This window comes from Erpetoichthys calabaricus, chromosome 7 (genome assembly GCF_900747795.2).
Source record: "Erpetoichthys calabaricus chromosome 7, fErpCal1.3, whole genome shotgun sequence".
Taxonomy (NCBI): Eukaryota; Metazoa; Chordata; class Cladistia; order Polypteriformes; family Polypteridae; genus Erpetoichthys; species Erpetoichthys calabaricus.
In genome coordinates this window covers 49,211,700-49,237,558 of record NC_041400.2, presented here as the reverse complement: position 1 = coordinate 49,237,558, position 25,859 = coordinate 49,211,700, and the positions used below count along the sequence as shown (strand labels likewise).

The following is a 25,859-nucleotide window of genomic DNA, read 5'->3' as shown; positions in this document are numbered from 1 at the left end:
AAAATTGAAATCTTATGAATAAATAAAAACTGCATTCTGCATTAAGTACTACAGTATATATGTTTCAATTATAAGATGTCTTTTCAAGCAGATGACATTCATAGATTGCCTTTGGATCTAAATAAACAGAAAAAATGAACATAGCATTGGCCAGACCCTAAGTCAGATTTCCTTTTAATGCAGTTAATGGAAAAATCTAGCATACTGTGTATTCATTTTCTTCTTCTTCTTTCAGCTGCTCCTGTTAGGGGTTGCCACAGCTGATCATCTTTTTCAGTATCTTCCTCTCCTCTCCGTCTTGCTCTGTCACACCCATCACCTGCATGTCCTCTCTCACCACATCCATAAACCTTCTCTTATGCCTTCCTCTTTTCCTCTTGCCTGGCAGTTCCGTCCTTAACATCCTTCTCCCAATATACTCAGCATCTCACCTCTCTGACTTTGCCTGCCAACTGTCCAACCTGAGCTGACCTTCTAATGTACTCGTTCCTAATCCTGCCCATCCTCGTCACACCCAGTGTAAATCCTAGCATCTTTAACTCTGCCACCTCCAGCTCTGTCTCCTACCTTCTGGTCAGTGCCACCGTCTCCAACCCATATAACATAGCTGGTCTCACTACTGTCCTGTAGACCTTCCCTTTCACTCTTGCTGATACCCGTCTGTCACAAATCACTCCTGACACTCTTCTCCACCCATTCCAAAGTGCCTGCACTCTCTTTTTCGCATCTCTTCCACAACTCCCATTACTCTGTACTGTTGATCCCAAGTATATAAATTCATTCCCCTTCACCAACTCTACTCCCTGCATTCTCACCATTCCACTGACCTCCCTCTCATTTACACACACGTATTCTGTCTTGTTCCTACTGACCTTCATTCCTCTCCTCTCTAGAGCATATCTCCACCTCTCCAGGGTCTCCTCAACCTGCTCCCTACTCTCGCTACAGATCACAATGTCATCAGCAAACATCATAGTCCACGGGAACTCCTGTCTAATCTCGTCTAACCAGTCCATCACCATTGCAAATAAGAAAGGGCTCAGAGCCGATCCCTGATGTAGTCCCACCTCCACGTTGAATGCATCTGTCAATGTGTATAAATATATAAAAATAAAATTGTATTTGAAATCAGATACTTTCAACTTATTATTTAGACAAGCTACATATTCACAACTCTAAAAGGAGTGTGCAATGGACCGTCATCATTTCCAAAACTGATTTCTGCATTGGTTTCCATGTTGCTGGGATAGGCTTTGACATTTAGGTATGTTTGATAATCGATGGATAGTTGAAATACATATTCATCATAAGAGACAGCTCATAAAATAATAATTTAGATGAAGTTACTCAACTCAACGCATCTCATCACATCTACTCTGCTAATCATCCAGAATAACACTGAGGAATGAATGTCATAAAAATGCTACTACAACATCTGTATTTTATGATATTCTGTTGTTTTTAAGAAAGTGAATTTTATGTTCAGCATGTCATGAATTATTTACATGTGTGAAGGTTCCAAATGGCCTGCACTGTATACAGCTGTGGTTCCTCATTTGTTTAATTTAACAAATTCACAGAATAAATCAATCAGTAATGGTTTTAATTCATGGTCAAGAAATATGAATTATGTAATATTCATTTACTGAGCTTATTGTAGGGAAGTGAAGAGCTCACGCTTAATCCTATAGTTTCAGGCAGAAATCAGAAACCAATCATGGGAGTGATCCCCATCTTTCACAGGGCACACTCTCACACTTACTAACACTGGGACAATTCTGAAGCTCTCGTCAACTTTACACATGTGTCATTATTAATATTCAGAGAAAAACCTCATCCAAATTGGTGACCATGCTGGATTTCATATCAGTTCTGCTGGAGCTATGATTTAGAATCCCTAAATATAGTGCAGCTGTGCAAATAATCAGCTTTAATATTAGCTAAAAAAAATTCATCCATCTGTTTATCTACTTGTTCATTGTCAAACCCACTAATCTATTTAACTGGGCACAAGGTGGGAACTAACCTTTGCATGGGAAGGCAGTCCTATAAGTAGGATGAAAAATAAGACTTGCAATATTTAACTTGTGTGTTTTTATTTTAGGTTAATTTAGATAAGAAGTAGCTTTTAAGTGAACAAACTATGTGACCAAAACTATCCTCTAACTATATTATAGAGCGCATAGAGGGAAAACTAACATTACTTGTGATTGTGCATATTTAAACAGAAGTTTAAAGAAAATGTTTGGAGAAATAGAAATTGTAGGCACATTTCAGGTAGCCCTGACAGACAATGACATCATGCTGTCAGAAGACAGGGAGAGAGGCTGAAGAAGCTGATTTCCTACACTAAACAGAGGATCGGCCAAGGGGCAAGGGTAAGCAAGAAAGGCCAACTTTTTAGAGGACATTGTGGGCAAAAGTTGACACTGGTCGAGGGAAGGTGGCATTTGATAGGTTCTTCTTTTGAACAATCTGCTAAACAAATGAATGGAAATAACAAGCCAAGCAAAATGACACCTTTTATTGGTTAACTAAAAAGATTACAATATGCAAGCTTTTGAGGCAACTCAGGCCCCTTCTTCATCTTGCCTGAAGAAGGAGCCTGAGTTGCCTCAAAAGCTTGCATATTGTAATCTTTTTAGTTAGCTAATAAAAGGTGTCATTTTGCTTGGCTTTTCTCTACATTCATAATGGCTAACACGGTACAACACCCTAGTACTACGGAAATAACAATGTATTTTAACATTATGCAACTGACAAAGACTTCTGGGAATTCTGTGAAAGACCTACAAAATGTAAGCAAATTAAAACAAGTGTTATTCTTTATTAAAATGTATTGTATATATTTAAGTTCAGATAAAGTAACCAATGTGTATGTACTTGTAAAAAGATGTGAAACAGTGGCTTGTGAAGTTTGTTGATAACTTTTATCTCGTAATTGCTTTAAAATATCTTCAGGTTGAAGGTAGCAAGACCAGGGAAAATTCCCAGTCATCCAATTTTTGACTGTTATCATTTAGCAAAAATATCCATCAAACCATGGCACAAGAGAAGACACCTCTATGCAGCTTTTGAGAGAGGCAGATGACATATGGCTTTTGATATGAGAGATATGAAATCCAATCTTGGTATGAGAGAGTGGACATAGACAGTTTTAAAGACACAACAAAACATCATGCTGTCAGAGGACACAAATACAGCTCCTACAAAATATAAATGCACCTCAACAGAGAAGTGGAGAAAGATTTTCTATGTTTAAAGAATGCATTGGTTGGATTAAGAACAATGTACTTTTTAATTTACACAGGTATCTCTCTTTTGGAATTGATTTAAATTGTTCAAGTTGTATGTTTTCTTCTACCTCTGACTTCTAGTATCTGATTCTTGGTTTTTCTGCAAATAAATATAAGTAATGATTGAAGGAAAGTCTGAGTATTCTCATTGAAACTTTCCTGTGTGTTGATGTTATCTGCCTCTTGTGATGATGGCATAGCAGGCCATTCTGTTCTTTCAGAGGTAGCATTCCAGGAGCAAAAGGATAAAGGTAACCTGTTAGGAGGTTCCTATGGCTTTTGTTTGAGTATTTGTGCAGCCCTTTTAAAGGTAACTGTTTGGGAGCAAAGCACCACATCCATGAATCCCATCAGGCACATAGCTTTTCAAGGGGTCTTGGTCTTTCCCAAGGTAGTGTGAAGTGAAGTCCCTTTAGAGGTAATGATTAGTGAGCTGAAAGACATAGGTGTCCCGGCAGGAGTGCAACTCATGAGTGGAGCGGCTCCTGGCACATGCTATGGTACTGAACCTGAGATAGCTGGCCTTGGCCAATTATTAATATGTTACCGACCTGTCAGTGAGAATAATGTACCATCAAGCATATAGTGCAGTGGATTTCGGGTTTCATGCACTGTGGCAGTGTCTTTGATGAGAATGACTAATGAGTGAATATCAAATAGGTAAGCATTTTAGGATGCATGTGTAAATCAAGGTTCATAATTTAGGTATTTCCAGTATTAACCTTGTCCACAAATATAGAGGTCAAAATGCATTTCATGAACTCCTTTTCACAATAAAACACTGTCCATAGCAAGACACACTCACACATACACTACCGGTCAAAAGTTTTAGAAAACCCCCGCTTTTCCAGTTTTTCTTCAAATTTAATCTGTTGAAATGCAATGAATTACGTAAAATGGTGGAAAGGTTAGCCATAAACTGTCAGTGGTTAAAATTTAAAGTTTTGGTTAGCAAAAACTGGAAAAAAGAAATATCAGAATATTAAAACTGGACCTTTTTCAGGGAACAACTAATAGGTTACAACCTACAGATGTTCTGAAGCAATTAAAGTAAATTAAGCCTTACAAGTTGAAGCAAACAATTTGCACATGTGTCCCAACTTCTGTTGATTACTTAAAGCAGAGTTTACAGTAGAAACATCCAGGATGTAAAACATTTGGGCCATTCAAAAGACTCCAAAAAGTAACACACATACTCTGGATTCCCATAAGATGGATATGTTTTGTTTTACAGATCACTGCAGTATGCATATAATCAAGTAGAACATTACAAAATAATGCAAAGAAGTAGCAATAAACCAAAGCACCTATATATGTATATAATACTAGATAACAATAACACAGTTCTACTGTAATTGCACTTTTAAAATGCTGCTTACTTCTTTTCTTAGAGGAGACTCCTCTCATGTGCCTGGCCTCAGTTCTCTATATACAGATTTTATTAACTCATTCTTAAGTCCTGGAGGCATGTCTGCTTCTGTCTTTGGCAGTGTCTTATCAAAAATATATTTCCAGAGATGAAAAATGTTATTTTTGTTATTGCAGTTTGTTATTTTTATACCAGGAAACAATAAATTCAAAAATGTTTAAGCAAGCAAAATTTGAAAAAAGTCCGAGGTTTGTCAAAAAATATTCAACATGTTGTATGCATTAGTAAAAATTTACAGAAAGCGTATGCAAATTACTCTGTCCTTAAATCGAAAACATCCTTCCTGCTACAGCAGTACTATGAAACAATCTGTTTCCTACAGTATGAGCAGTTGGCCTTCAAAATGTTGTAGTGTAGTAATTTGTGTTTTAAATATTACTGAATTTCTTTCAAGAGATAAGGAATCAGTACTAAACAATAACAGGCTGTTAAAAATGAATATGGAGATAATGCTGTTCATAAAAGCCTTATTAGATGCCCAGTTTAACAAACTATGGATTCTGAGAAAGGACAACTGAAGCTTACTGGTATGCCTCACTCTGGCCAAACATCAACAGAAGTCATTCCAGCGTTGCTTTGAAATGCCTATGAACTAATTTAAGAGGACCCATATGACCAGACTATTTTTACCAATTTGCCCAATTCATCACATGTGTAAAAAGCAAAACTCACTAAAGTGAGATTATAGGGTTTTAAATGTCTCGATGCATGCTCAATAATCCCGGTAAGGAAATTCTAGAAAGTTGATTCAGTTCATCTGCACATAGTTATTTTCCAGGGAAATACGTTACATCACACATCCAAGTGACTTCCTCAGTCTCAGTTGACTGCAGGTTTCTCCAACCTTGTAAACAGTACCTTTGCATAATGACTGAACTAGCACCATTGACTAACAATGGGCTGTGAGATCAATGATATGCAAATTGTCCATTGATCAATGGCCATGAGTACCATTCTCAGAGAGTTGGGGAATGGCTGCAATCACAGCATTGTAAGATATACACGTACAGTAAATGGCCTCCTTGACTCCTCGCTCAAGCCAGCATTCCTCCCTGTCCAGGATGTGCACATCTTCATCACTGAAAGAGTGAGCACTGTCCTGTAGGTGTAAATTAGACTGCGGAGTCCTTGCCTGACGAGGTAGCTCTTCTGTGATGTGCCCCGATGTATAATTCATGGCAATCCTCTTGGCACTTAACTGCATATCATTGATCACACAGCCCATTGTTAGTCAATGGTGCTAGCTTCGGTCATTATGCAAAGGTACTGTTTAAAAGGTTTGAGAAACCTACAGTCAACCGAAACTGAGGAAGTCACTTGGATGAGTGATGCAACGTATCTCCCAGGAAGATAACTATGTCCAGATGAACTGAATAAACATTCTAGAATAGGATTTTAAAAGTTTTTTGGGTGGAAAGCAATAAATATTTCCCTCTTCAGAACATTCCACAACTGAAACTGCTGTTTCTATCACTACCCAAATCTACTATCACTTCTTCAATGAGGCTTCACACATTCTTATCTGCCTCATGCACTGCTTACCCACATATTCACACTGTTAGTTCAGTCTCACTTTACTCATATGGAACTCACACTACTCATTTGGAATCAAATAACTCTTGTCTGTACTCACTTACCACAGCTCTGTAAGCCAATACAATCCAGAGGCTCTCCGGTAGCTACATACCCAGGCCAGTAGATTTTAGCAGCAGACAAGAGCTTGCAAGTAAGTATTCTGTAGCCACGCCATGCTTCCCACCTTCTGCTTCAGAACAAATGATGTCATGTTTTTGAAATGTGAAACAAAGTTTGCACATGAGGTGAAAATATAAGTGCTATTGGCACAAGTTTTGCTTGTAGGAAAATGCAATTTGTTCTGCAATTTTTTTTTTGCAAACCAAAACTCTAGGTTTTGCACATATTGTTTCACATGTCACTACTTACAACTGAGCTGTGAGTATCTATGGTTTATGGTATCTGCAGGTTTTTATTCCAACCAGCTTCTCTTTTTAATTGGACTCCTGGGCTAATTATGTGAACACTCACTTCCCAGAATCTATGTTCTGGGAACAATAGAGAAATTAGAAAACAAAATTTGGTCATAAAGTGTTTTATTAAAATGTACTAAGCAATTATACATGAACCAGTAACGGCACACTGCATGATAAGTGAATACACTTGACTTAAGCTTTCATAGTTTTCATCCTTTCTCTGTACGTTTAGCATTCGTTTGCTCAGAGGTTGATGCGCTTGCTGCTTCCTGAGCAGCTCTTCTTTTCTCTACCCTAGCGGCCCGCTTCTTCTTTTCTTTTGTCGGCATCTTTTTGCGTTAAAACTGATTAACTCAGTGTTTGTGTTGCAATTACTTTGTACGTTTTCCTTTATTTTTCACTTAAGCTGGCACTCAACAATGATTTAAGATATGAAGAGGTAGGAGAAGTGATGGCGAAGGTGGTAGGGATGAGAACAGCACCCGTATGCATGCACCACATGGCCGCACTGCTGGCCGCCGCCTGGAGTTGATTGTACAATAAAATTAAATAAAAATAAAAAGAGGAATAGCCTCGGAGGTCAATCATCACCCCAAAAGCGGATAGTAGACGTCACGTAGTATATATGTACCAAATTTCAGGCCAATAACAGTTTGCGAGATACAGGTGATTTAAAATCCTAGACAGACAAACGGACAGCCACAATAGCATATTATATAAGAAGATAGTTAATTTTTTAACAATGTTTTCATCTTGATTTTTCATTCTACTTTTCCAGGTGTTCTAATAGTTTAATTAATCCATTTTTTACTAAGTAGTGGGTCTGATACTAAAGTAGTTGCAGCCTTTCACAAATCAGTGTTGTTTGCTTGGGTGTCTCCTCTGCTCATTTTTAATAGTCATTATTATGATACAATGAAGGGAGCAAACTGCACAGAGAAAGAGCAAAGTATAATGAAATCAGTAAAAAAGAGTTAAGCATTTAAATATACAGCAAAAATACAAATATTTCTGAATGCCATATACATGTAAATGTAAAAATCATGCTGCTGTGCATTTCTGAATGTAGAATAAGAGAAGAGAAGATATACCAGCTAATTAAATGGGATCAGTGTTATCAGTTGTTGTCACTGATTGTGAATCTGGTTGAAACAAAAACTTGAAGGCACAATGGAGCCCCAGGACCCAGTTTCTCCCCGATCCATGAGAACTGTGAACTACATGGATGCCTTTGCATATTGAAAAGTGTGTGCACATTGGATTCCATCAAACCTAATCATCCAAAACAAAACTGTGCGGAAAGAGGTGTGATCAGATTTGCTCCCCCATTAAGATTGCCAAGGCTGAAAGTTTTTTGTCAAGACTATTCACTTTGAACTGGAGCCCTAAAGTCAGTCAATGGAATGGAATCATCCAACTTCTCCTAAGAAGAAAACATTTAAGATTAACTTCTGTTTAATGTTAAGTTTTGTGTGGCATACCTAATGTTTGTTACGAAAGAGGGGTAAAGATAAGCTAGAAGTAGGCATTGTCACACAGTGAATATTGGCGATCAATTTGGTGCCTGCTTCACAGCTTTTCGTAATTATTCCACCTCTTTGAAGACTGAAATGATGTCATCAATGAGAAGATTTGGCTGATGATGAGGTTATTGTAGAAATGATGGGGTGGCTCAGAGTGAAGGAATCAGTCTGATATATGAAGGGGTATAAATCTTTTTTTCCACTGGTGTAAGTCGGTTGTAGGTGAACAAGAGAAAGAAAAAATGAAGGAGTGTAGCAAATACATCTTGTAATCCTATGAGAGTTTTAAAAAATTCTAAACTAATTAGTATAAAAGAACTGTGTTGGTAAACTTTCTAGGCAATTCTCTCAGTTAAAGAAGTATGCAAGAATAATATCGAGAAACTGATGATTTACAGGTTGGTGTCATGCTGACACAGTAGCTTTAGCTCAATTTCTAGGTGCAGTTTGAATGGCCTACCTGTGTCTCTGTGGTATTTTCTCCATGTACCCCAAAGTCATGCATATTAGGCAGACTAGTGACTGTAAATTACTCCAGTACGAATGAAAGTAAGTGTGTGTTCATGTGCAGATATACCCTGTGTGCCTTTAGTTGGTTATACTTTTGCAACCATGACAAGTTCTAAGCCATCCACGTCAGTATAATGGAAAAAATGAAATCATAAAATGGATGAATAATTGGTTTAAAGCTGCATTATGCAGTCATTCATAGGACCTAACATTAAATATGAATGTTCACTAAAAGCTATAGCTGCCTGGCAGAAGTCAGATTTTGAAAATGAACATTACTCTCAACTGCACACTTTAAGAATGAATTACACTGAAACATTTTTCTACAAAAGGTTGACATAAACTCTGTTTCTATAGGTTTGAGTTCCATCATTTACAACAAACTAAAAAAAAATCAAATAGTGTCATTGGAATGTGATATTCAGTTGAATCTTTAGTAGGATTCGGAAATATTGCTGTGACATAGAAATTACAAAAAGTAGGCTCAAAAATGATGAATATATTGACTCACTTATACAATGAGAAAGTCTGTCGAGTTCTTGGCTTGAGCCTGTTACTGCCAGAACATCATCCAACTCTCTGGAGCAATTAACAAGATAAATACGTTTCTCAAAAAGATGGATAGATGAATGTTTGCATAACTATACACAGTAAATTGTCCATTCAAGCAGTCATCCATTTATCCATATTTGAACCTGCTTAAATGAATGGAACTATCCTGACAGCATTGGCCACAATTCACAAACCAACCCTGGATTGGGTGCGTGTTCGTTTCTAGTCTCCCTCCCACAGTTGACACAGATTAAGTCAATTTATAGTTATTATAATACTGAGATAAAATGATGGAGTGCACCATAATATACAGAAGATCAGGCTCTTCTCTTTAATGGTTGTTTACATTCCAGCCTCACTCATAATGATGGGCTTTGACTTCTTTTTTTCTTCCTCGTCAAATGCTCATCAGGTTCAAATTTCTACAAACTGCCCTTAAGCAAATACTTTAATCATCAGCTATTCAACATGAAGCTGTATTTTATTTTGTGAGGTTGCTTGAGTTAATTCAGCTGAATTGATTATGGAAAGGTGGTCAATCCAGAAAGTGTAGTGTCCAGTGCAGGAGGTTTATTATTAATGAAACTGTGTTTTATTTGAAAACTGTTAAATAAGCATTATGCGGCCATTGTAAAATAATTTAATGAAATCAGTTAGACATAAGCATAAGTTATACATGCTGAGAAAGTCAACATAAAGAAATAGACTGCAATGTATTGCTCAGCTGGAATCCTGCTGTCACAATGTACCTACATCTTGTATATGAAAGCCTAACTGGAATCTTGCCTTTAAATCAAATTTCATCCATTACACACTATAGCCAGAATGTACTGCTTTTAAGCCCTGAATAACAGATTAAACTGAACATGCCTCCCAGAGGTAATCACAGACCTATTTGTTTTGACATTTTAACTTGAAAAAGCAAAATGACACGTTGACTTCATATGATTTTATCCTTTATCTTTCATGGACTTCATTTATTTGTTGCTAGCATAACAGTAACACACTAACACAAGTGACATATTAAATAAACATCACTACAGATTTTATAAAGTCACTGCAACAGCCTTTTGAGTGCTCTGTTCCATCTTATTCATTAGATCTCAGCATACTTCCCTGAAGCAAAATGGGACACCCCAACCCTCTGAACGGATGTTCCTCCTTCACTCTACTAAAAGCTCTTGCTTCCAGGAGACTATTACATTTGCTCTAGTTTTATAAAAAGATCTATTATATGTGTAATCACATTTTTTTACCGGTATGTTAAGTAATTTTTTTAAAGGTAACTAAGTTATCAATAATGTTCTTTTGAAAAACAAGACCTCAGTTGCAAAGGTTCTGATCATAATTCAGGATGAGTTCATCATGAATGACCATTAATATGAAAATTATAGTACTTGGGTGTTGTACCTTGTTAGCCATTATGGATGCAATGAGAAGTCAAGCAAAATTACACCTTTTTAGTTAGCCAATAAAAGGTGTAATTTTGCTTGACTTTTCATTGCTGTGATAATAATAATAAAAATTGATTTTGAAATCTGCTTACCTAGTACATGTTCTCAGTGGAAGCTAATGCCTATCTCATTATTTTGGACTTGACACTGGATGGTGCCCCAGTCTACCACAGGACACACAGTTAGACACACTATTACATGGGTTCACCACTTAAACTCTCGCATATTTATTTTAAATCTAACAACACAGCACAACAAACATTACAGTTTAAAAAATAGGAATAAGATCTACTGTGACATATGGGCATGAAGCTTGGATTCTAACAGCCAGAATGCAAACGCTGTGAATATAGGCATGGTGAGGAAAATAAGAACCAATGAGATACTGGAGCATTTGAATGGAAAATCTGGAATATTCGCTGAAATAATTCATGTAAGAGGAATAGTTTGTTGGGCAGGACATTTTCAAATGATGTTTGGAAAAAGATTGTGTAGAAGATTTTTAATGTAGAGGATGTTTGTGTAGAGGAAGACTGGGGAAAAGACAGCTAAAAAGAAGAGGTATAAGGTTTCAGAGGGGGAGAGTGGTAACAGAAAACAAAGACAAGTTGTGTGTTACATGGGATGTAATGCAGAAGACAATGATGACATGTTTATTATTATTTATTTAGATGATGTCTTTATCCTGTGGTGGGCTGGCACCCTGCCCAGGGATTTCTTCCTGCCTTGTGCCCTGTGTTGGCTGGGATTGGCTCCAGCAGACCCCCGCGACCCTGTGTTAGGATATAGCGGGTTGGATAATGGATGGATGGATGTCTGTCTTTATCTTTATCTGCCATCAGTAAATGAGCTGCTGCACAGGTAGCTCAAGTGACTTCCTCTGGATCACACATGTAGAGGCTGCAATTGAATTGGCAACCCAATGCGCTTAACCACTGCACCATACTGGCTGTGTGAAGAACAAAAGACAATCAGGAGAAAAATCCACACAAACACAGGAAGAGTGCATAAATTGTACACAGCCAGTGGCCAGATTTTGAAGAGGACATACAGTAAGACAAGAATGTTTCTTATTACATAAAGCCTCAAACAACTTTATATCAGGAGATGAGATGGTAAGTATGGATAACTTCACATACAGTACACTTACAACTCCGCCATCGATGGTCTAAGCAAATATATCAAGCTAGACAAAAACAAGTCACCAGGCTAGTAAAGGATCATGACAGCAACAAAACAAAATTGTCTCTCCAAAATAAATACATTTGCAAGAAAAGTTCACAACAGTTCAGAACATAATCAACTCAAGTCCAGCATTTGGAAAGAAAAAATCAGAACTCTTTGACATAAGACCACTACACAGACAATTCCTATTGACAGAATATCATTTGATAAAGAAATATCTACATAACTCCTGTCTACAAGGAGAAACAGAGACCTTAATATTAGTAGCCAAGGACAAGGCACTTAACACCCAAAAGAACATCCTGAAACAAGCAGCTGAAAGAAACATTCAGGGTGTGCAACAAAGCAGAACACATACGCCATATTGTTGGAGGCTGAATAACACTAGGCTATCCCACTCTGTCAAATGACACAACAAATTACAGAACGACATTTACTGGATAAAGTGCAAGTCTCTAGGGGTGTAAGTGCATTACATGTACTAAGGACATGTACTGTACCTGAAAAGGTCATCAACATCAACAACACTGTGTGGAACAGGCCAATAACCACAGATAAGACAATTTTAGACAAACCACCTCGGCCTAATATGAAAGACAAAAACCTGCCTACTGATAGACATGGCCATCCCAGTTTATTTACATAGCATGCACAGAGAAATGGAGAAACTCTGAAACTAAAAGGACCTGGCCGGAAAAAGAGATTAGCAAGATGTGGAATGTTAAAACAGGAGTAGTGCCGGTCATAGTCAGAGCATTGGGAACAATCAAGAAGAAATTTAATGAAAACCTTCAGTTGCTCCTGGGCCATCCATCACTTTGTGAGATACAGAAAACAGTACTAATGGGTGCTGCACATATCCTATGAAAGGATGCTTTGATCCCTTGATGAAATCTGTATTTACTAATTACAGCCATCAAAAACAGACAAAATCAAGAAGAGGTTAAACCCTGCTTGCTATCAAATGTTCTCCAATCATAAGCTATGACTTGTAACACATTTCACTTATTCTTACATTAATTTTAAAGTAGACGGACTCTGTACAATTCAAGTTGTCCACAAGAGTTATCTGCTGCTGTACAATCTATTAAAAAACAAATCAAAAAGGTTAATTGACCAGAATGGAACTAAAAAATTTTCCATTCATATAAGTACGCTGCTGCTTTTCTTTTTATTTATTGCTTTTCATTTTTGCATGAAAAGGAGACTAAATGGCATGATTAAATTGATTTTATGTCCAGAGCAGGGTAATATAATTAGCCAGCCAGGGATAACTCAGAACGTTAACTTCTTTATTTTACGACAGGCACGAACGATCACCAATCAAGAAGACTTTTTTTTTTTATTCCTAGACTCCTTTGCTATCCCTTCAACAGGTAACACATTTTATAAGAACTCCCCCTAGTGTTCTGGCAGAAATTACAACTGAACACAACAGATTGCAATTTTTCTACTTCTTCACACGCATACACACCCACCTTAATGCAGCCTCAATGTGTATCACCAATGATTCAGAGAAAGTGTAAAATAAAGGAAAGTTTTCATCCACCCATCCATCCATTCATCTATTTTTTGAGATAATTCTTTTCCTAATACAAATTCACAGAGTTTTTTCTTTCAGTGGGAACCAACCCTGAAAGGGATGCCAATTCATAAAGGAGTATGCTCACAAACCACCAACCCAGATCAACACAGAATAGTCAATCAATCTAGTAAAAATGACTTTGGGAGAAGACCGGAGTAACCACAAGATAGCAAGAACAAAACACTGACCTGACCAGCAACTAAACCATCTAAGGTTATGAAGCAGCTGACGTACCACTGTGCCACTTACAACAAACATTACGAAAACTACTGAGTCGACTTCAGCTCAATCACAGAAACATCAGCACAAGACGGGAGCCAAACCTTGATGGGGAATCAGTCCTTTGCAGTGCCCACTCCAGGTCATACTCACCCACACAAAGAGCCAGTAAACAGTTAACAATCAACCCAATACACACATCTTTGAGATGTGGGAGGGAAACACAATTGTATTCAAAGACATGGGGAGAAAGAGCCAACACCACACACAACGGTGAGTAACCACCGGCACTCAGAGTCAGTAGCATAGGATTCAAACCCTGGCTGTCACCCTTGGAATCTTTGTGTGATTGACAAATCTGAATCTGAACTGACAAAACGTCAATTGAATCAGAAACCAAGCTTCCTAGGGATTTCTGGATAGTGACCACAGGTGGACTACCCACTGAAACTGCACTTCTGCCAGCATTCCAACAAATTAGACATAATTCTATGTATTCATCCCTAAAGGAAAGATTAAACACCTGAGAGCAACTTAACACAGTATTTCAATGTATGACTGTTGTTTTATATTATAAAAATGCACAGGAATTTTCCCACAGGAAATTACATTTGTGCATTTGGCAGACAGATGCTGGTGGGGATCTCCAAAGTATAATGCATCTGCAGCATTATTTAAATGCCATCCTTTGTTATAATGGTCTGGTTGAAAATGATAAATTACAGTAAGTTCATTTCAAGCAGTGGTACCGTTGGTTTTCCAAATCAGCACCAGTAAGGTTGTTTCTCTTTAAGTTTTAAAACTCAGTCACTCAAAAATTCATTTTACAAATGAAAGAACATGTTTCTTTTTAGTGCCTTAAAAATACATTAGCAATCTTTGTTTCTGCTTGCTGCGAGAAATAAAGTTTTATAAGGATAACCATCAGCAAAGTAGTCCTACATAGTTTTGAAATGTTATAGTTAGCCATACCATACACAATTCAGGCAAAAGCAGAGATCAGATCAATTTGCATTATTATCATTATTATTACTCTTATCATTATTATTACTATTATTAGCATTCCACACTGAACATGAAATATGATACTTACAGTCAGGTGCAATCCTGGCCAGACTCCGAGAATCTGTGTTCACTGGCACTGCAGTCAAAGCTCGACATGAACGTTTTATAGATGTGAGAGGAAAAGCCTTTCCTCTCCCTCACATACTCTCTCACACAATCTGCAGAGTGGAATACTCCAATGAGTCAAAGTTTGGCAGCACCAGCCGTGCGCCACTGCAACATTAAACAGAGGTGGGAGGAGTGAGGGAAATTATACCTCCCAGTGAATACACACAATCTAGGGAGACATGAGCAAGACAATCACAAGGCAAGATTTCCCCGGAGGTGATCATGCTAGAGAGACTCCGCTTTCTTTCTCTGTGTGCTGACTGGAATACAACAAAAGCTAGATTACTCTTTATTTTTTTTTAAACAGAAGCTTTTGAGTCCCACATTACTTTATAGATGCTTGAAGCCACAGGATAGCATATTTCTTATAGATTTCGTGTTCAAACCAAACAGTACACATTGCAAATGACTGAAATGAGTAGTGGGCACATACTATGCTGTAATATAAAAGAGATATGCATTCCGTATAATGTATGTCACAATATGCAATTTCGTAATGTACTGGTTATATATCCCTACGCTTTTTAATTGTAACTCAGTTCTGAACTTTAAAAAAAGATTAATAATATAAAGTAACTATGATATTTGTGTATCTTATCCTATAATATTTGTGTGATTTTACACCATTCTCACCCAGATCTGAAATAAAAAAAAAACTAAAAAAGGTCACCAGCTGTTTTGTGACTAATCATTCTCATTTAACATCATTCCAGCAGACCTTGGTTTTAGAATTCAATGCCTTTAAACATTTAAAGAATTAATTTCAGCAGTTTGGATGACATGATTAGGAAAAACAAACACTACAAACACTCAGCAGAAAAAGTATCAAATTAGAAGGAAGTAATACATTTCTGTGAAAGGAGACAGAAAGACAATAGTAAGTCACAACTGTAAAAATAACAAAAGCAATAGGAAATGCTTTAATCTTGCATTATTTGACCACATTAATGAAGATTACATTTTCAATACATAATTACAGCTTATAATTATCGACTAGGATGGCACTGTGGTGCTGTGGCTAGTGTTACTACCCTACAGACACCACATCCTGGTTTGACTCCCATGGCAGACAGTTATCTCTGTGGACTCCACACATTCATTCAGACTGTGTGGTTGTTTCTATTTTTCTCCCACATGCAAAAGATGTATGCATGAAGTTAATTGGTGATTGTAAATTATCCTTGTTGCTGTGTGAGTGAGCGAGCCCAGTGATGGGATGGCACACTGTCCAGAGTTGGTTAAAAAAGCAAAAAGATTTATTCTTCACAAATACTGGTCCTCCACAAGGGTGAAGCTCAGTAGGTGCACAAAAGGAAAAAAAAGGAGTTGCCTGTAACTCAAAAGGCAATCCAAGCAAACAAGTCGCAGATATTCAAAGTATGGTCAAAAATCCAAAGAGTCATGAAAGCACAGAACTATGCAAAGAGGCACTCACCAAACTCATAAGCACATTTGAATTGAACTGCCAGGAACTGTGTAAGCCCCTCCGGATTTATAGGGTGGAGGGCAATTCCTGGTGGTGATGCCTCTTGGGACTCTACCAACAAATTACATGGAACTTAACACAGGCAGCCTACATACATTGTCAAATCAAAAACAAACAATAATGCATATGATTAATAAAAGTAATGTTACAAATAAAAACATGAAATATGAACAAAATAGACATAACAGAAAAATTTGAACCTCTGCCAGGCAGGATTTCTGACTGAAATATAACAATTTTCAGAGATCAAAAGAAAGAGATTTTGGACTTTCAGCAAGAGTTCAGTGCAATCTTAGAAGCTATGGTACAGTGAGACAGAGAAGACAGAAGAAGGAAAAGAGGGGAGAGAAGGGAACATCAGTAGACAGTATCGAAGAAAGAGAATTAGAAAAAAAATGAGAGAATGCTCCAGTGGCATTTAGAGAGTGATAATATCATAAAGGGCCCTTTGATACACCCCTTGAAAAATGTTTGTGGAATGTAAGGTACAAGCAATGACTTCATTCTTGTTTTGGTCTGGTTTGTTGTCCTTCCAGTTTACTTACTCTAGTCAGTCTCCAGTTACAAATTAGCCTCACTCACTCACAGAGGTTTCCATCTCCAAGTGTATCCTCTACTTTATAAAAAAATCCCTCTGAGCATCTGCTTTCTCTTGGTGTTCTTAAAAGTAGCCACTTTGGAAACAGAATGGTATTTGATTTATGTGTTTGTTTATTTAATTTAATGTTTACATAATTGTTTTAGGAGCCATGTTTTTAGGTTCTTGTCAGAAGCAGAATCAGTCCCTGTTTTTCTTTAAAAAACGCTGATTGCATGCTATCATTTTCTCCTTTGGGAATACTCAGATCTTCTGTAATCCTCACGTATATCCTCTAAAAGCCTGACAGCACCTGTTTCCAAAGTCACTGTGTGCTAGAAAGCAGTAAAAACCAGATGTATTTTCATTCCCATTTAAGGTTTGCTTTTAAAACACTCATCAATATTTCATTAAGCATTATAATGGTGTGCACAGTTCTCCTATTTAGCATCAACCATTACCACGATGAAAACAGGTAGAAAGATGGCAGCTTTTCAGTGACGTATTGATTCAAAGCTCTCCACATAACACTGAGAATCACTAACCCAACATTCCAAAGTTCTGTCTTGAGTCCCAGTGGCTGAAGGTTTTTGTTCCAACCAATTTCACAATTAGTGAGTCATTTATACCTCTAACTGATCTCACTGTCCAAAGACTTGGCCTTTTTTTTCTTATTCTGTATTCAGATATAGTGTCAAATTTACAGTTACTTATAAGATATTTAGAAATTTTTGCATTTTTCCATAATTTTAATAGCCTTACTCTGTTGTGTTATTTTTCTGTTAATTTCCTTTTCTTGTTCTGTGGCGTCTGCCCCTTAATTGCAAACATGGAAACCCTGCACAGGTAGAAACAGAGCCAAGAATTAACCTGTGACTCTGTTTCATGGACTGCTAGCACCTAAACACACACCCCTGACTCATACATGAGCATTTACAATAAATAATATGAATTATCTTCATTATATCTTTATATCTTTCCATACTTTCATCTATCAGTTTTCAATGGCAACTTCTTGAAGGCCAGGGTCACAGAATTCCAAACAAATAGAGGAAAGAACCCTAAATGAGAACACTATTTGCAGACATGTACTAGGGAATCCATTCCCGGACATTTTTCATTCCCGCATTCCCGGGAAAACATGAACGGCCAAGCTTGCATATATAGCGTGCAAAAGTGTAAAAATCGATCAAGAAATAACAGAGTTATAGCTGAAAATAATTAAGTGGCATGGTTTTTTGTCCCACGGTGTAGTGTGTTGCTCATTAATTCATTCAACAACAGACCAGCAGCAGTTAGTCTCCCGGCTCCCACTAAGACTGAGCACAGTGGAATGGGAGGTGTCTGCACTCTGCAGCTCACGAATGCCGGGACGGGGCAGAGTTCATTGATGTCTGTGCTGTTAACAGCTTTGAACAGGCACTTGAAATCGCAATGCGTCAGTCTGTTGCATCCGCATTATCTGTGCCAAGAAACAGAATGATGACAAGGAACTGGATGCATCAGTAAAACCTGAAATGGCGCGCTTCAGAGCAACGGCAAGCACGGCCATTGTTTAGAACAAGTGTATCAGTATCTGATGACTGTGCTGCCTATTTCAGTGGAGGCAGAGCATGCTTTCTCAGCAGCTGGCGTACTCTGCATGAAGGTGTGCTCTCGCCTGGACGACCACATGCTGGACACGTTGTGCTTTCTACACTCTTATTACGGCTACTAAAGATACATGTACTTATATGACAGCATGAACTGCTTGTAGATAAGGTTCGTTTTTTATTTGTATCAACATATTGCAGTAGTTTTATTAAAAATAAGTCTCGGTTGTTCTAAAACCGTTCACATGTGAGATGCCTGTGCACTGTGTCATCCCCGGGAGCCCAGGATTCCCGGGAATGACATGCGGGATTCCCGAATTCCCGGGAATGGATAAAACCCGTCCGGGAATCGATTCCCTAATATGTACTGAATTTCTAGTTGCTATATTTACACTGTTTCCTTAGGGTATACTATAGTACATATGGTCTACTTGTTAAAATATAGGTCTCTCACCCTTCACATACTATACTAATAATGACGGAAGTACATTATCATTATTTCATTGCAGAAAAAGGAAATCGTCTGAAACTGAATTGTAAATATGTATTATAAATACTTAGGCCTAACTCACCCGCTAAATGTTGTAGTCTAAGAATAGATCAATTTAGAATTTGAAACAGAAAAAACCATAAAGGCAAAATATTACAATAATATGGAAACAAACTAACATGCAGGCAAAGAAGCAGAGTTCAAAACAAAATCTGTCCCAGACGGGAATAATCCTAGATGGGATGCCAGTTTATCTACTAGTGATGTGTCGTTCGCGAACGAGCCGGCTCTAAGAGCCGATGCTTTGAAGCGAACGAGAGGAGCCGATGTCCGTCGAGCAGAGCCGAAGCTTGAGCGGCTCCTGCTCAGCTCCGCTGAAAATCCATTTGGCAGGGGCGGGACTTTACTTATATGGTCACACAGAACATTGGCTCATAATGCCGGCTCGTTCACGAACAACACATCGGACTAGGATCGTACCATTATGTGAAAGAAGGAAGGGGGGCAGACGCTCCGAAGACAGCGAGTGTTGGTACAGGCCAGGTACACAGAGTGACACTGTCGCTCTGTGTACCTGTCGCTGCGACAGACGAGGAGCCAGATTTAAATGCAAGCGCATCGTGAAGAAAAAAAGAGTGAAGAAATTAGTGAAAGACGAAAAAGAAGCAGCATCTGGCTGCATTTCAGTGATATTGGAGACTGTAAAGCTAAGTGCAGAATTTGTAATATGAAAATATCCGTTAGAGCAGGGTCAACAACAAACCTGCACAGACATATAAGAACCACCCACCCATCCGTGCAACTGGAGGAGAGCATGCCCTCTCTCCTGCCATCCACTGACCCTGGAAAAGAGTCAAGTACTTCTGCTGCAGCATCCACTGTCTTACCGAAAACTGCAGGTATAACACGGTCTTCAGTTCAAACCAAAATAAGCACATTTATTCCAAAACAAATGACGCCAAACAAACAAATAAGTGTCGATGAGGAGCTGGCTAAAATGATAGCTAGCGACTTTCAACCATTTTCCATTGTGGAGGACAGAGGATTTACAACTTTTGTACAGGCCTTAAACCCCATGTATGTTCTCCCTAGCAGAAAAACTTTGTCCCAAACAATTATTCCATAACTATATATCTGAGGATGGAGTACAACACTGTGCTTTCAGAAACCACTGCTCTGGAAAAAAGGTAGCATTTAATGACAACAGAGCTGTGGATGAGGCATTTCAAAGAATAAGTGCAGCAGCAAGATGCAACCCCAGCAGCCTGTCTGCTGCTCCATCAGAGGGCCAAGAGGAAGAAATTGGAGCAGGGGCGTGTTCACAGGAACCACAAGCTTCTGCTGTGTGGAGGCTCTTTGACGAAAGAGCAACAGGAGACACTGCAAGGAGAAATCCCACAGCTGATGCTGTGCTGGAGTTGAGGTCCTATCTTGAGGAGCCCCTCATCCAAAGAGCTGAAGACCCACCGAGCTGGTGGGAGGCCAAGGCTGCAGTCTACCCACGCCTGGTTAAGGTAATGGTAGGAAGACTTTGCATTGTTGCTACATCGGTCCCCTCAGAAAGAGTCTTCTCAAAAACAGGACAAATAATGACGGAGAGGAGAAATCGCATCAGCCCATCTAAGCTGAGGCATCTGGCATTTCTGAATGCCAACCTGGCCTAAAAACTTTTATTCAAAGAGTCATAGTGTTGTGTTGTTGTTGTTGAGTTTGGCCTTTATTTAATTTGTTTGCTGTGGTTTTGTGTTAAGTTGTTCATTTAAAGCTTTTATTAAAATGTTAAACAATAGTAACTGTATTTTTTGTAATGAAAAATATACATAAAATACGTAATGTCTGAAAAAAATGAATAAGAAATTGCTTATACACAAACCATTCATAATTGCTTAATTAGGCTAAAATATAAGCATCCAAGTGATACTAAATAAAGAGCCATTCGGGAGCCGTAAGAGCCGGCTCTTTAAAGGGAGCCGATCCAAAAGAGCCGAAGCTTTAAAAAGAGCCGGAGTTCCCATCACTATTATCTACAAATGCACTCACACATACACTGACATTCACCACTCTAATCTGTACATCACTGGAATGTGAAAGGAAACTGAAGCACTTGAAGAAAACTCCACACAGACACAGAGAAAGAAAGCAAACACCACATCACTAGTGTAAGATTAAAGATCTGAACCCTTGAACTATGCAGTACTAATACTCCTCACTATTCTGCTGTGCTATTTCTTGGTATGTTCAATTTCAGATTGTAGTATGGTTTCTGTAATGCATGTCCAGAACATTAATATTTATTTGAATCCAAACGGTAAGTTTTCTATATGGAGTTTCCATGCACACCTCATGCTTATTGGATTTTTTCCACACTCACTAACATGCTGTCAAATTCAAGTTCATGTTCAGAGTACAGTAGAATTGTGGCATGAATCTACCACATCACCACTCTTCAATACCCCTATTATTGTACTTCAAGAGTCTATGGTTGTGTGAAATTTCACCTTGTGAAGATCTGTTACCTTGTCTACACTAGATTAGGGTATGTGCCCATTGTTGCTTTGATAGGCTGCAGCTTCTTGCCACCCAGTAAGTCAGCAAAGAAAATGCAAAGCTCTTGTCCAGTCAACCTATGTGTCCCATTCCTACCTATGGTGCCAGGTTTCAAAAAATGAAATTGTGGGTACAAATAGGTCAAATAAGGTTCATATGGAGGGGTGCAGATCTTACTTTCCATGATGGAATGAGAAACGCTATGACCTAGGAGGACCAAGAAATAGAGCTGATGCCCCTGCTGCAGATCAAGGGAAGCCAGTTCAGGTGATTTAGCCATTAAAGATGCCACATAAGCTCTTCACGCAACATTTACATTGGGCATAGCCAAAAAGGAGTAATCCTCCAAAGGATTACCTAGGGCTCGCTGGAGGAATGTCACAAAACAGGCAAGCAGCACCTTTTAATTCCCCACAAGATGATTACTTGGGTAAAAGTGGTTAGGATAGTCCCTCTTAGCCTGTGACCACTAGGAGCGAAAAATCAGGATGAAGTAATACAGAAGATGAGGAATACACTGGATGGATGGCATCAGAACCATATAGAGGGGTCACTGACAACTGGGATATACCATCAGAAGTGACAAATACATCAGAAGGGCATGAACCTCAACTGGAAAAAAACAAAACATCATCCAGTGCAGTATGTTAGACTAAAATGATTTTTTTTTCTTTTTATTCCAGTAACAAGGACAATGGACTTGAATATGTGACTAGCTCTATTAAATGATTAGTTTTAAATCAGAGTTGTAGGTATTAAAATTTCATAAAAGGATATAAAGTATCAAGTTATAATGATGACGGAAGTACAAATTTATAGAAAGCCTTGCTTTATACAATGGACTCTTTAATTTTTTAAAAAGACTCATTATTATGTTTCACTTTGTTCTTGCAGCTCCCACCTTCTTATCAATATAGGCCAGAGCCTCCAGGGCAGCATGTTGATATAATCCTGGTTAGCCTCTTGAGGATTTATCAGCGTTGATGTGCTTCCCTAGTCTGCTGGCTTCTTCAATGCTTTCTACTCTGTAAGCATTTGCTTGCTTTCTTATGCTCCATCTGTCTTTTGGGGGCACAGTGGCATAGAGATCTGGGTATGACAGCTGAATTGTCCATTGTTCACATTCGCAATGTTTTTCTCTGGATACTTGGGTTTTCTGCTCCATTCCAAAAACAATTTACGTGGACTGGTGTCTCTAAATTGGGTTGGTTTGAGAGATTGCGGTCAATTTTGTAAGTGTGGCCTTAAATGGACTTGCACCCTATTCAAGGATGGTTTTTGCTGTTGCTAAGAGAGGCTCTGGGCACCTGGCACCTACTTTGAGTTTAGCACGGTTCAAATATGGACGACTAGATGAGCCTTAAAGACTAATTGGCATCATGAATTTGATTAATGACTCATTCATTGACTGCAAAATGTCATGTTCTGCTCCTCCTCATTTTGTTGCCTGGACTGAGAGCACAGGGAAGCCAAGAGGAACAGATAAAGTACTCCTAATCTCTCAGTGTCTGTCTTTTTCACTTCCTAGATATAGCTCAACTCTAGACCTCACCAGGGCACCAGAAGCACCCAAGTGAGTTCATGTTAAGTTATTAAGACAGAAAGAGGGCTGTACATTTTATATTATAAAGATTATAAGGTAGCATCACAGAGGGTGTCTCTAAAGTAGTAGAGATGAAGGGTTCAGCAGAACATCTAAACAAAAATCATATGGAAAGACTTGTTCCCACCAAAACAGACTGGCGTGGCAAAAGCAATAAATCCTTTTTTTTTTTGGAAACCATGGAATGGCTCAGATGTTACTTTTCTCTCCATGGCTCTCCATTGGTTCTTGTACCTGTTACAGAAATTTGTTCATTCCTCCTCAATCCACATGAAGCTTCTCTTGGATCCGAAACACATGCTACTTACATTAACTGTAAAAACTAAATTGCTTGAGAGAGGTTGTGTGCCTGAATGTAGCCCATGAGTTCCAACTTGTTACAATTATGGTCTACGAAATATAGAATAATTAAACAATAACAACAAAAGCAACAATAAAATGATGTTTTATGATTCTCAAACTGGTAAAGCATAGGAGAAACAAATGCAGGAACATGAAATCAAATAATCAAGACAGCAACAGGACTGAAATGCAATTGCTAAATGCTGATTTGATTCAAAGTATAAGCATCTCCATTAAGGCCTTTAAAAATCCACACATATGGTTGTCCATTGTTCATCACCATCTATGACTTGATTGACTATACTCTTCACATCACTCTTATTATACTCTTCACACTCTGGCATGCCAAAAAAAGTTCTCCTATACTTAGATTTAGGTCTGTGAAACAAACTCAGTAGACCAATACAGTTACTAAATTTAAAAATAAATCAAATATGTATGGCTTATGAAGGATGTCTTGGTAACATTGTGACTGTGCTGTCACCGTCACTGTAAGCTACCTGTTAGGCTTATGTGAAAACAAAGAATGCATGCCAGTACTGCCCAATTGCTATATGTTTCCTGAAATGTATTTTCCTGAGACAGATTTGCAGAGTGGCTCCTCTCTCATATCCAGAGCATTTATGTACAGGTCCAGCAGAAACTATTACACTCAAAGTATCAATGAGCACTTGCCATCATGAGCTGACAAATTCCCAGCACTATAATTGATTCAAAGTAAAGGTATCAGTATGTAGCTGGTATTCTTGGGTGTCTATTAAGTCACATCTGTTGAGTTCATTCTTTATCCATGTTGCAGATTCAAGATAGATATTGTTACACAGTTATATATATTGGTAAACAGGTAAAATTCTGTTACAATGAATATCTTTACAATGAAATTTTCATTACAACAAAGCATTTTTATGGTCCTGACACTTTCCCCATATGACACGAGTCTATAGAAATCTCGTTACTACTAAGTACATTCAGCATATGCTTTCATTACAATGAAGTGCCCAAAAGATCTTGAAATGACTGAATGAATCAGCCACAGAGCAGTTTTCCCCAAAAAGAAACATTGTAAAAAAAAATTTCTTTCTTCGAACTTTCCTCATACTGTTTTTTATATTTTTTGCTGTTTTTGTTTTCTGTAGTTTTCAGTGGTACCTTTTGCTTATTGCTCGTCAACAATTGAAAAACATCCATTGGAATTTAACTCATTGTCACCCTCCTATAGAAATGGCAGACATGGAAAAATGATAACAGTTCATATTAGAAAAAAAAAAACTTTACATTTCTGCAGCTCTCGATTGCGGCAAAAAGAAAAAAGACGTTGCCAGTGAATTCGGAATTTTGCCATTGACACTGTCAACTTTCTTGAAAGACTGAGCAAAAAAAAGAAGAAAAATCTCGGGTTGCAAACATATATGAACTGCTGCATTTGAAGACGTCGAAAAAGCCGTTTTTATGTGGTTCAGTGATGCTTGTTCAAGAAACATTTCTATTAATGCGACACTCATTCAAGAAAATGTGAGGTTTCTAAACTCTCTTGAGACCTCCCCTAACTGGACAACACACTGAAGAGCATCCCGAAGTGCGATCACCGTGCCTGTGGAAGAGACTGTTTATCTGTTGCCAGAGCAACAGCAGGCTCACAGCTCTGATGCGGCTCGGCAATGAAGCAAACAGAAAAGATCTCAATGGGTGATGCAAGGAACATTGTAAATGCAGGTAACATTATTTCTTGGCCACTAACCTAGTCACAACCCTGCCTGACCGCTGTGTCTGAGTATAGGAGAGTGGCAGATCCCGCTATAATAAATAACCATGCTGTTCCTGTTTCAAGCTGAATAAAGATGGTTTTGCTAAAGTACTGAGACTCAGCCTCGTGTTTTGGGGTGTAAGACAAGGACTTATAGCGTGACCCCGATCTTTTAGGATTCGCTTCTGTGGCACCTCACTGAACCACTGTGAGCTTGCTGTTGCCCTGCCCCGGCAACGGACAAACAATCTTACACAGACGCGGCAATCACGCTTCGGGACGCACTTCAGCGTGACATTCCCATTGGGTGGGTAGTGGGGGGGGGGATCCTAAAAGAGTTCAGAAAGCTTACAATATGAAGAAGAAGAAAAGGATGATTCGGCTTCTGATTGATAACTGTGCTGCCCACAACATGCTTCCGCATTTAGATAATGTTCGCGTTGAATTAATTCGCACCCTGAAAGTGTATTATCGCAAGGAAATGCTCAGAAAAATTCTCGTCAGCATAACTTGTAGACAGGAGAAGATTAAAATTAACGCGAAAGAAGACTATTGAAATGA

General features: G+C 38.3%; 1 protein-coding gene across 6 annotated transcripts in view; it reads right to left on the bottom strand.

Annotated features, from left to right (window-relative positions):
* mctp1a (multiple C2 domains, transmembrane 1a) overlaps window positions 1-25,859 on the bottom strand; it is an 890,372-nt gene that overhangs the window by 633,475 nt on the left and 231,038 nt on the right. Inside the window, exon 1 of one of the 6 annotated variants that reach the window (XM_051929438.1) lies at window positions 14,838-14,965. The exons of the other annotated variants lie outside the window; for them this stretch is intronic. The gene's annotated coding sequence lies outside the window, so the exon portion shown is untranslated. Of the gene's footprint in view, window positions 1-14,837; window positions 14,966-25,859 lie in introns of those variants that run through there. 6 annotated transcript variants of the gene reach the window in all.